Raw genomic sequence first — 12,949 nt, forward strand, 5'->3', positions numbered from 1 at the left:
TCGATTTGCGACCGATTTCGATCGATTTGATCTATCTGACTGGATGGAAAATCTACGTCGATCAGCTGGCAGCAGATCGATAGCCCATAGAGTTGAATTGGATCTCATGATCCAATAATGCATTTTCTATTGGAAATCTGTTCCTAGCATGTGGCACACATCAGATAGATTCCTCTCGGATTCGATTTGATAGGCATCTGACTGAAATCTATATGATGGTCGAATCTGCTGCAAATCTATAAGTTACAAAACACACAATTTGCTCACTCCTAGCTAAAGCAATGTCCTACCTTTAACTGGTCAGCAGGTGCCAATCAGCCAATCAGGTGTAATGTCATACACCCTTTGCCTGCCGTACCAAATCTAGCAGGAGTTGCATAAATTAGGTAGCATTCAGGAGGGAGGCTTCGGTTGGATGTAATTGTAGATTACATCTTTTACAGGGACGCCACATGCAGGCACATCTCCCACACGGTCCCCTCCCTAACCGCTCACTTGTCAACCGCATCCTGGGAGCTGAAGTTGACAGGTGGTGGCCCCAGCTAGTGAGAGAGATTAGGGCCTCCGGCTGTCGTGCAAATCTATAAGTGTATGGCCACCTTAAATGGAACCAGAGATGAACGTTTCACACAAAATAAACATATCAGTTGATAGCTTGTAAAGAATAAATGCTCTACCTGATAATTTCGCTGCTCTGGTGTGCCTTTTTTAGTGTTTTTTTTTATCCATTATTGCTCCAGGAAAAATCAAATATGGCTCAAATCCCTTCTGCTTCCAGGTTATGAGTTGTTCTGGATGTGCTGTCTAGGCTATATGAGACTAGGCTGTTATCTATTCTAGACTATATGAGAAAGGCTGCTGCAGCCTTTCATCTGTGTGCTTTCATTTTGGTATGATGTGCAGCTGCCTGTAGGAAGTCTCTCTCATAGGAATGAAACTGCAGTCATCATCAGAATCTATGCTGAGTGCACACAGATCATATTGCAGCCACACTTGTCTGTTTCAGAGATTCTCTCTCAGCAGCAGCAGCCCCTCCAATGTCATCAGAGCTCTCAGTATGCAAAGCAGGAAAGCTGAGCCAGGAGGTGGCAGGCTTGGGCTTGAAAAGACTCCACAGAAGAGTGACTCAGCTATAATGATTCCAGGCCAAACCTAGACTGAGCCAGTCGGTGATTCTTAACACAGCTGATAATAGACTAATTAAGCAGATAAGAATGAAACTAAAAGCAGGGTAGGTGTTTACTGTCATGTTCCCACTGATAAATGTAATAAAATACATGAGGGTGCTTCGTCTCTGGTTCTCTTTAAGGCTCAGTTCACACTGTCCCAAAAAAGCTCAGATTAGCGAAACAACACAAAATGGATCCCAACAGATGAGAATGGATCCTATGTTAATCAAAGGGATCTGTTCACATCAATCTGTTTGAAACTGGTCCGTTCTTCTGAAAGGTATACAATTACAGGGAGTCTGTGATAATTCATACAATGCTCATCTCATGATTCCACCTGACAGGAAGATGTCATCCTAAGTTTGCAAAATGCTGATCGTGCGGCCTGTATGCCTGTTTCCAAAACTTTGGGGTTTTTTTGTACAGTTTACTTTCTTTGGCTCGGAGATACAGTTTAGTTTAAAAAGCAAGATAGAATACAGGGAAGAGCGGCGCGTATCTCAAGATGTCTGCAGGTTTACAGGCAGGGCCCAGAGCGATTCTAAGGCGTTGAGGCAAACATCGCACATTAATCCATTAATGCTTCTTTATTACATTCTTGGCACTGAACACGCATCGAATCCATCTATGGGCGGCCTCTGAGGATCTTCTCGCAAGCCGCAAACGAAAATCCTACGTAAAATGAAAAAGCCCGAGCTGAACGCGTGAGAGTCTGCCGGCGGTAAGTGGTCCTGGGTGACTTACATAATGTACGGCTGGTGAAGGGGGAGACCATCTCAGCCAATTATATCTATTTACTTCCCGAGATGATCCGCAGCCCGACGTGGCGAATACAGAAAACGCAGCGTAGCCTCTCAAGAATTTATTACAGCAATCTCAGAATAAACACGGCGTAAATCAAGAAAACTAGTCGCTAGCAGACTTCGGAAAACTTTGTGTAACAAATCTGACATCAAACTTTAAAGTGGACCTGAACTCTCGCACAGGACAGAAGGGAAACAGAGAAAAGCACACTGTATGTATTTAGAGATTTGAGCCTGTCTAATTCCCCCTCATCTGTGACTAACCAAAAGTGTAATTTGATCTCTCAACTGTGTCAGCTCAGGAATCTCCTCTGCCTCGGGCAGAGAAGTTAGATTGTAAACACGGGGTGTTATTCCTATGTCTGCTTCTGTGAAAGCAGGAAGTAGACACCCTACAGATTTATTGCAGGATTTGTATCAGCTGCAACAAGGAAATGTTTTTCTGTAAATGTTATAATGCTGTTGCGTATCTTTTAGAGCAGAGAGGAAGTTCTGAGTTCAGGTCCGCTTTAAAGAGCTTTCGCAACCACCAATCATTATTGATTTTTTATATAATTTTTTAAAATTAAAAATCAATATGAAACGTTATTGGGTGGGGATTCAGAACAATTCCACATTTATTATCATACAGTGAATGTCTCTTCAAATTTCCAAAGAAGAATTGCAGTTGTTACAAATATCCTGTAAAATATTATCTGTTGTAAAAAGAAATGCTATAATGTGTCATTGCTACTCAAGTGATTTTGAAATGTAATTTTGATAAAATATGTATTTCCTAGTTTGATAGAGAAAGAATATACTGTGAATGCATGAAATAAAGAAAAATTGAACTTGTTTGCTTGAATTAAAAGGACTTTGTTCATAAAAGGGCAAACTCTGCATTTTAGCAAAAAAAAAAAAAAAAAACTGTAAACCATCTGTGAAACATGGTGGTGGAAGTATCATGGTCCAGCCTTGCCTGCCTCTGGAACAGTATCGTCTGCCAGCATAGGACGCTGATAGGCGCAGCCTGGAAGGAGGAAGCATGGCAGTCCAGGACCCCCAGTATATGGCAGCCCCCCATATGTGTAGCCAGAGGTACCCCCCCAGACCTATGTATCCCCCCAGTATGAATAGCCAGAGTGGCCCCCAGTATTAGGTAGCTCCCAATACAGGTAGCCAGATGTGTGCCCCCCCCCCCCCCCGAAGGTTACCAGAAGTAGTCACCCCAGAATAAGTATCAAGAGTGGCCCCCAGTATAGGTAGCTCCCAAGTATAGACAGCCCCCCAGTAAAGATAGAAAGAGGGCCTCCAGTATAGGTAGCCAGATCTGTCCCCCAATGTAGGTAGTCTGAAGTAGCCCCCAAGTATAGGTAGCCCTCCACTACCACAAGCCAGATTTGCTACCCAGTATAGGTAGCCTCCCCAGTAAAGGTCGAAATAAGGGCCCCCGGCATAGATAGCCAAAAGTAGCCCTCCAGTATAGGAAACCAGATGCCCGCCCCCCTATAGAAAGACAGAAGTAGCCCCTAGTATAAGTAGCCCCCCACTTTAGTATAGGTAGCCAGGGGTGTACCCCCAGTATAGGTAGCCAGATGTGCCCGCCAGAGTAGGTAGCAAGGGAGGGCCCTAGTATAGGTATCCAGATGTGCCCCCCAGTATAGGTAGCAAGAGGCGCCCTCAGTATAGGTAGTCAGACGGGCCCCCCAGTATAGATAGCAAGAGGGGCCCTCAGTATAGGTAGCCAGATGTGCCCCCCAGTATAGGTAGACAAGAGTAGCCCCAATTATAAGTAGCCACCAAAGTATCAGTAGCCAGATGGGCCCCACAGTATAAGTAACCTGAAGTAGCCACCCCCCCCCCCCCCCCGAATACCATAGGTAGCAAGAGGGGCCCTCAGTATAGGTAGCCAGATTTGATGCCCCTTTCGCCACTGCGCTTCACTCACTGCTCTGCACTTTAGGGGTGCCCGCTGCAGACCCCCTTATCACTGGATCCCTGCGCCACTGGCAGCAATGACAGCACTCATGCCCACAGAGACAGCTCTGAGCACCCCCTCGGGCACACGTGCCATGGCTTCACCACCACTGACCCAGAACAAGCATACAGCCCATTGACTGTTAAACACCCTGCCATCCTGCATGCTAGTTCCAGGGCACTGACCCAGCAGATAGTGACGCTGGGATCTGTATGACAGCCCCAGAGCTTGTGCATTGAAAATATGATTCAGCATTGACATCTCCACTATTTCTGTCCTCCCAGGGGCTGAGAACAGAGAGATGACAACAGGCGCCATCTAATCTGCTAGCGGTGACTTCATCTGCATATTACATATGGAAATCTGTTCATTTAGGTCATCCAGCTTCATACATATTCATGAGAAGCTGCATCAGTAGCACCTGCTGGCCTCCATCTAGCAGAGGATAACCCCTCCTCTATAGTACAACACACTACAGACATGAGACGGCCAATCAGCCAGCAGAAGAGGCCGCAGTGACTCCTCCCCCTAATCTGGGGGGAGGGGTCCGTGTATAACAGCGTAGCAAATTCCACATTATAGGGGGACAGGTGAAAGAGGATCTGAAATTCCCATCCTACTAAGGGAAGGTAAAAAGCAGCAGCAGTGTATGGGGGAAGACAGTGTCCTATCATGTATTGTATCCATAATATTAGAGGACACCTGAGCTGAGAGGGGTATGGAGGCTGCCATATTTATTTCCTGTTAAACAATACCAGTTGCCTGGCAGTCCTGCTGATCTCTTTGGCTGCAGTAGTGTCTGAATCACACGCCTGAAACAAGCATGCAGCTAATCCAGCCACACTGCAGTCAGAGCACCTGATCTGCATGCTTGTTCAGGGGCTATGGCTAAATGTATTTGATGCAGAGGATCAGCAGGATAGCTGGGCAATGTGCATTGTTTAAAATGAAATAAATATGTCAGCCTCCTTATATCTCTAACTTCAAGGGCTTGAGTCACTAAATCGTGATGTCATATCACAGTCGTTTTCATGCGCATTTGCGAACGATCACGAATTTGCGCGAGCAATCGTGAATTTTCACTGGAAAATTATGCGCGATAATTCGTGATTGCGTGCGATAATTCACGATCGTGCTCAAACTCGAACAATGAGCGCATAAACGGGCGTGATATGACTTGTCACGGTTTAGTGAATCAAGATCCAAGAGTGCGTAAAGTGTTTATGCATTTCTGTCAGGCATGTGCTTACAGTGAACCTATGTCCAACTGTTTTATGGCGTACAGATCAGGCCCGCCCCTTCCTGTCTCATTATACTGCTGTCACTAGACCGGTGCCCGCCATTCCTGTCACTAGTGTCACATGACTAGAGTTGTTTTATAGAATATCTAGTTAAAGGGCACTTGAACCAAAATTACAAATTACAAATTAAATAATAATTTCCCATAAGTTAATGAAAGCACTTAAAGTAAACCTTAAGTCTGAAAAAAAAAAAGAGTTTTACTCACCTGGGGCTTTCCTCAGCCCCCTGCAGCTGATCGGCGCCCTCGCCGTGTCCCTCCGATCTTCCTGTCCCCGCTGGCGGCCACTTCCGGTTTCGTCCACTTCCGGTTTCGCGAGTGATTCTTCGCTTTCCCAGCTACAATAGCACCCCCTATACTGTTATTGCGGCAAGGAAGGCTGCAATAGCAGCATAGGGGGAGATATTGTGGCTGGGAACACGAAGAATCACTCGCGTTCCCAGCCTGACGCCCAGTGACGGCAAAACCGGAAATTGCCGCCGGCGGGGACAGGAAGATCGGAGGGACACGGCGAGGGCGCCGATCAGCTGCAGGGGGCTGAGGAAAGCCCCAGGTGAGTAAAACTCATTTTTTTTCAGACTTAAAGAGACTCCGTAACAAAAATTGCATCCTGTTTTTTATCATCCTACAAGTTCCAAAAGCTATTCTAATGTGTTCTGGCTTACTACAGCACTTTGTACTATCACAGTCTCTATAATAAATCAACTTATCTCTCTCTTGTCAGACTTGTCAGGCCTGTGTCTGGAAGGCTGCCAAGTTCTTCAGTGTTGTGGTTCTGCTATGAACTCCCCCTTCCAGGCCCCTCTCTGCACACTGCCTGTGTATTATTTAGATTAGAGCAGCTTCTCTCTTCTCTCTTATCTTTTACAAGCTGGATAAATCGTCCTCTGAGCTGGCTGGGCTTTCACATAGTGAGGAATTATAAACACAGGCAGAGCTGTTTGCAGGAAGAAAAGAGCAGCCTGAAACTTCAGTGCATGAGAGATGCAGGGGGAAAGAAACACACAAATGATCTCTTGAGATTCAAAAGGAATGCTGTGTACAGCCTGCTTGTGTATGGATGTATTTTCTATGTGTGGACATGCTGTACATCAACCTGCTTCCTGTTTTGGAGGCCATTTTGTTTGTTTATAAACAAACTTTTTAAAACTGTTTTTAACCACTTTTAATGCGGCGAGGAGCAGCGAAATTGTGTCAGAGGGTAATAGGAGATGTCCCCTAACGCACTGGTATGTTTACTTTTGTGTGATTTTAACAATACAGATTCTCTTTAAGGTTCACTGTAAAGTGTAGCTGCTACGAGGGGAAGAAGAAGATTCATACTTACCCGGGGCTTCTTGCAGCCCCTGTAGTCCATCTGCACCCTCAGTGTCCATCCGGTACCCTCCGTTCTGCCGCTGTCAGCCCCGATAAAGTACGTGACTTGGCTCAGTTGTGGACTACTGCGCATGCACAATCATGCTCCTACTGTCTGGACACTGGAAGTAATGGAGGCTGCCATAATTATTTCCTGTTACACAATACCAGTTGCCTGGCTGTCCTGCTGATCTCTGTGGCTGCAGTAGTGTCTGAATCACACCCCTGAAACAAGCATGAAGCTAATCCAGTCACTCTTCAGTCAGAGCACCTGATCTGCATGCTTGTTCAGGGGCTAGGGGTAAAAGTATTGGAGGCACAGGATCAGCAGAACAGTCAGGCAATCTGCATTGTTTGAAAGAAAAAAATAAGTCCAACTCCATGTCCCTTTCACTTCTGGGCCTTGATTCAGAGAGAACCAGAGACGAAGCACCCTCTTGTATTTTACCTTATAAATCAGTGGGGACATGACAGTAAACACCTAATCTGCCCTTTGTTTCATTGTTCTCTGTGTAATCTGACTGTTATCACCTCTGATAAGAATCCCTGACTGAGCACTCAGTCTGGCTTTGCTATGGAATGATTATAGCTGAATCTGTCTTCTCTGGTGTCTTTTCAAGCCCAAGCCTGCCCCCTTGTGGCTCTGCTATAATGACTCAGCAATAATCATTCCCTGCAAAGCCAGACTGAGTGCTCAGTCCGGGATTCTTATCACAGCTGATAACAGATACTTTTAGCAGTGAGGAGGAAACAGAGAGCATGATAAGTGGTTTCTCTAATGTTCTTACTGATATATATGGTAAAATACACAAGGGTGCTTCCTCTCTGGTTCCCTTTAAGTGTGTCGCCCTACAACAGCGTGAGTTAAATCTTATTTAGTGCTTCAATGAAATTAGCGCCACTTAATTCTAGCACATGCACACTGCGTTCGCTACTGGCAGCATAGCATGCGGTCCTTACAGCCTGAGCCCACTGATACAGGTGTGTCAGCTTTTCAGTTACACATCAATGTTACAGGTGCTGAAAAGTGAACAGAAGTGGACACAACTGCATTAGTGGGCTCAGGCCCTTAGTAACAGCCGATCCTTTTATGCCACGTGATAGTGAAGTAGCACGACCACAAACTTCACTAGTGCGGCTGCTACTACATTAAAGGAACACTATCAAACCAAGTGTTCTAAAATGACAATGTGCAAATAATGTACTTACTTTTTATGTTAAATATCAGAGGCAAAAGCTTTAATTCATTGTGTGTAGGATTGAGCTCTATTGGGACAAATCATTTGCAAAAGGGGTGTCTGCTTCAATGCACATCCAGTGTTGTTTTTTTGCATATCAGACTAGAGTATTTTTATCTGAAAGCAAAAAAAAAAGTATGAAAAGCTGTGGTGTCACAGACAATTACAAATGTTTATAACAAGTTACATTTCATCTGCTCTCTTGAGACACTTCAGTTAGAGACAGGCAGCTGCTGAGAGTTTTCCCTCACGCACAGGGTTAACAGATGAACTGTGAGGGTATTTCCCCCTCCCCTCATGGTTCACGCTGCCATCAGATAAGAGCAGACTTGCCTATCAGTTCAGAATGAAAGGATTGTGTTACAGTAAACAAAAGAGATCAGCAAATGAAATGTCTACATCATTATTTACCAGCACTCCAGGAACTCTCTCAATCACAGGTTAAAAAAAAACATGTTAACCAATAGTGTTCCTCTAACTCTTGTAAATGTGGTGCGATAGTGATGTAGTGCGACCACATACTTCACTAGTGCAGCCGCTTCTACGTTAATTCTTGTAAGTGCTGCGCAATAGTGACATAGCACGACCATACTTCACGATACTTCACTAGCGCAGCCACTATTACTATGTTAATTAATGTAGTTATTGGCCACGCTAATGAAGTGTCGCGGTCGCGGTAAGTCACCATCACGCGGCATTCACAAGGATCGACTGTTGCTAAGGAGCGCACTAGACACAAGACACAGAACATTTATATTGCGCTTTTCTCCTGGCGGACTCAAAGCGCACTATACTACCAGTAATGCACGTAGCGTGTGTGTGCCAGAATTAAGGTGCATTGATTTTATTAACCTGTGCAGCATGTTTCAGCATGATCAGGGCCGGATTTAGGCCTAGGCCGCCTAGGCCATGGCCTAGGGCACCACAGGAGCAAGGGCACCAAAGCAGCAGGCTAAACTGGTGCAGCATTTGCAAGTTTGCAACTGCTGCAATGCAGGGAGATCAGGCGAGTGCCTGACCATGGTACTCTGCTGCTAGCTGCCTGTGCAGCAGCCACCTTGCTCTCTGCTCATTTGCATTGTGGCCGGTGACTATGGACTTGGGCAGCATTGGAGACAGAGAGGAAGAGGAAGCTTCTGCACTGGAGAGGAGTGGAGAAATGAGTGACACTGATGGCTGCTGTGGTGTGAAGGCGAGCTGTACTGAAAGTGGGGAGTGGGAAAGGGAGGGCTTAAGGGAGTCATCTGGCTACCTATACTGGAGGGAAGGGTTCATCTGGCTACCTATACTGGAAGGAAAGGGGGAGGGATAATCTGGCTACCTATACTGGAGGGAGAGGGGGAGGGGTCATCTGGCTACCTATACTAGAGGGAAGAGGGAGGGGTCATCTGGCTACCTATACTGGAGGGAAGGGGAGGAGTCATCTGGCTACCTATACTAGAGGGAAGGGGGAGGGGTCATCTTGCTACCTATACTGGAGGGAAGGGGGAGGAGTCATCTGGCTACCTATACTAGAGGGGAGGGGTCAACTGGCTACCTATACTGGAGGGAAGGGGGAGGAGTCATCTGGCTACCTATACTAGAGGGAAAGGGGAGGGGTCATCTCGCTACCTATACTGGAGGGAAGGGGGAGAAGTCATCTGGCTACCTATACTAGAGGGGAGGGGTCATCTGGCTACCTATACTGGAGGGAAGAGGGAGGGGTCATCTGGCTACCTATCCACTTAACGACCGCCCCCAGCCGATGGGCGGCGGCAAAGACCGGTCCCAAACGACCGCAATACGCCCATCGGCGGGGGCGGCATCAGCGGCGGCTGTGCGGCGATCGCGTCATCAATGACGCGATCGCCGCCGGCAATAGGCTCCGCCCACCCTACTCGGAAACCCGCCGGCCAATCAGCAGCGCCGGCGGGTTTCAAACCTCCGCGATCCGGCCAATCAGAGTGTATAATACACTTTGTTATGGTAACAAAGTGTATTATACTGGCTGCCTCCTCCGCTGATGGTCACTCGTCGTGCGACCATCAGAGAGGACGGCAGCCATTAGCTAAGTGCTAAAAAATCACACTTTGCCCCACACAGACCCCCCGATCGCCCACCCCAGCCCTCAGAACCCCCCCTGACCACCCCAGCACACCAGTATCTGCACCCCACCACCCACCTAAAAACCCATCAATCACTCCCTGTCACTATCTAGGGACGCTATCCTCTAGGTTAGGTCCCTAACTGCCCCCTAGGGTCCCCTGATCACCCCCCCTACCCTCAGATCCCCCCCAGACCCCCCTCCCAGACCACCCCCCTGTATGCTGTATACAGCTATATAGCTGCCTTACCCACTGATCACCTGTCTATCACCCATCTATCACCTGTCTATCACCCCTTGTCACCACCACCCATCAGCGCAGACCCTAAACTGTCCCTTGGGGGCACCTGATCACCCACCCAGACCCTCAGATTGCCCTCAGCCCCCCCCCCTGCTGATAACCTCCCCAGTGCATTGTTTACATCTATTCTCCCCTGTAATCCCTCACTGATCTCCTATCGTCACCCCCTGTGTCTGCCACCCACCAGATCAGGACCCAGTCTGCCCCGTGCGGACACCTAGTCAACCCCCCACACCCTCTGATCGCCCTCAGACCCCCCCCCCCTCCCCCCCCCCCAATCACCTTCCCAGTGCATTGTATTTGATTGTGCTGTAATTGCATTTGATTGTGCTGACATTCAATTTCATTGTGCTGACATTCAATTTGATTGTGCTGTAATTGTATTTGATTGTCCCGTGATTGTCCCGTGATTGTCCCGTGATTGGCCTGTGATTGGCTTTGATTGGCCTGTGATTGGCTTTGATTGGCCTGTGATTGGCTTTGATTGTCCCGTGATCGGCTTTGTCCCGTGATCGGCCTGTGATTGGCCTGTGATTGGCTTTGATTGTCCCGTGATTGGCTTTGATTGTGCCGTGATTGGTTTGATTGGCCTGTGATTGGCTTTGATTGTCCCGTGATTGCCTTTGATTGTCCCGTGAATTGAGTGCCCTGTGATTGGCCTGCGATTGCCTTTGATTGTCCTGTGATTGTTTCTGATTGCCTCTGATTCCCCACTCACCACCACCCCCCTGTCACTATCCTAGTGATCTAAAAACAGTGATCAGTGAAAACTGTCACTTTTTTAGTATCACTAGTGTTAGCAGTTAGGCCAGTTAGCTAGGCCCCTTTGTAAGTGTCAGTTAGTGCTCAGCCCACTGCACCACAGTCACTAATTAGCGTCATCACTGTCGCTAATCAACATTGGTACTATATAGTATCTGTAAGTGATCATTACTGATCGCAGTCAGATCTATTAGGGTCACTAGGATCCACAAAAAAAACGCAGTGTTTGCCCGATCAGGCCTGATCGTTCGCCTGCACTTGCGTTCAGCCCGCCCCACCGCAGTGACAGAATTTTTTTTCTGATCACTGCAAAAAACACTGTACAATAGCTGTGGCACTGTAAACCTCAGTTTTGATTTATTTTTTTATCAAAACTCAGTGACCACAGCTTTCTACCTCTCAAATACTCCCTTTTGCTAGGTAGGTGCTCTTTTTTTCTGGGTAGTCTCAGAGGAATACCCCCTAAATTTAGCAGCCCACCATGGCAAGAAAGGGGTATTCCGATGATGAGGTTCTCAGGTACATGGCCCAGTCGGATGAGGACGATTGGGACGCCTCATTTGATGAATCTTCCGGGTCAGAGTTTGAACCTGAATTGAGCAGTGGCTCACTGACCGATAGTGATGATGAGGTTGAGGTCCCGGCTAAAGCCAGGCGTACCACACCCCATGTTGTTGGACCGCAGGTGGCGCAGGATCAGCCTCAAGGGCAGCAGAGTGGTGTTCGTGCTGGTCTGAGATTTCATGGTGGGGCAGGCACCAGCAGCACAACATCTCCTGGACCTAGAACCAGTACTTCCGTAGACCCTGGTGAAGTGGCGAGCACCAGCATGGAAGTTGAAACTGGTTCGGTGGCACGTGCAGTAAGATCCCAGTCGCAGCCACCAAGAAGACGGGCCCGTACTACCCCTAATTTACCAGAGGTGCTGGCAAACCCAAATTGGCAATCCCCTGATTCCGCCGCACCCGTACTTCCCCCTTTCACCGCCCAGTCTGGAGTCCAGGTGGAGACAGATAATCTAGGATCGGCCCTAGACTTTTTCTATCTGTTCTTCACCCAGGATCTCTTGGACTTAATTGTGGCAGAGACCAACCGTAAGGCCACACAATATATAACCGCCAATCCGGAAAAGTTCCTTGCCCAGCCTTTTCGGTGGAAACCAGTCCAAGTTTCCGAAATGAAAATTTTTTTGGGCCTTCTCCTTCACACGGGACTAGTAAAGCAGAATGTGTTGCGGTCTTATTGGTCTACGGACCCAGCACATCATGTTCCCCTGTACTCTGCTGCCATGTCCAGGACACGATTTGAGAACATCCTGCGCTTCCTGCACTTCAATGACAACGAAACCTGTCATCGAAGTGACCACCCTGATTTTGACCGGCTCCACAAAATTCGACCCCTCATAGACCACCTGTCATCCAGATTTGCAGATGCTTATACCCCTGACCAGGACATCTGCGTAGACGAGTCCCTCATACGCTTTACCGGGCGCCTTCGCATCAAACAGTACATCCCAAACAAGCGCGCCCGGTATGGGGTGAAACTGTATAAGCTCTGTGAAAGGGCCACAGGCTATACATCTTATTTTAGGGTCTATGAGGGAAAAGACTCCAAATTGGAGCCGGTCGGATGCCCTGACTACCTGGGGAGCAGTGGAAAGGTTGTGTGGGACTTGGTGTCACCCTTGTTCCAGAAGGGGTACCATCTTTTTGTGGACAATTATTACACAAGTGTGGCCCTCTTTCAGCACTTAAAAATAGAAAAAATCCGATGCTGTGGCACCGTGCGGCCTAGTCGCCGGGGCTTCCCCCAACGGCTCATTACCACCAGACTTAAGCGGGGGCAGAGGGCCGCCTTGTGTGCTGACGACCTGCTCGCGGTGAAATGGAAGGACAAGAGGGAGGTTTACTTCCTGTCCACCATTCACGCAGACACGACAGTTGAAATTCAACGGCGAACTGAGGTCATTGAAAAACCCCT

The 12,949-nt window shown here is 47.7% G+C and overlaps 1 long non-coding RNA gene across 2 annotated transcripts in view; it reads right to left on the reverse strand.

The window, feature by feature from the left end:
- The window catches only part of LOC137528599 (uncharacterized), a 282,718-nt gene that overhangs the window by 55,270 nt on the left and 214,499 nt on the right, over positions 1 to 12,949 (reverse strand). The window lies entirely within an intron of this gene.

This window comes from Hyperolius riggenbachi, chromosome 8 (genome assembly GCF_040937935.1).
Source record: "Hyperolius riggenbachi isolate aHypRig1 chromosome 8, aHypRig1.pri, whole genome shotgun sequence".
NCBI lineage: Eukaryota > Metazoa > Chordata > Amphibia > Anura > Hyperoliidae > Hyperolius > Hyperolius riggenbachi.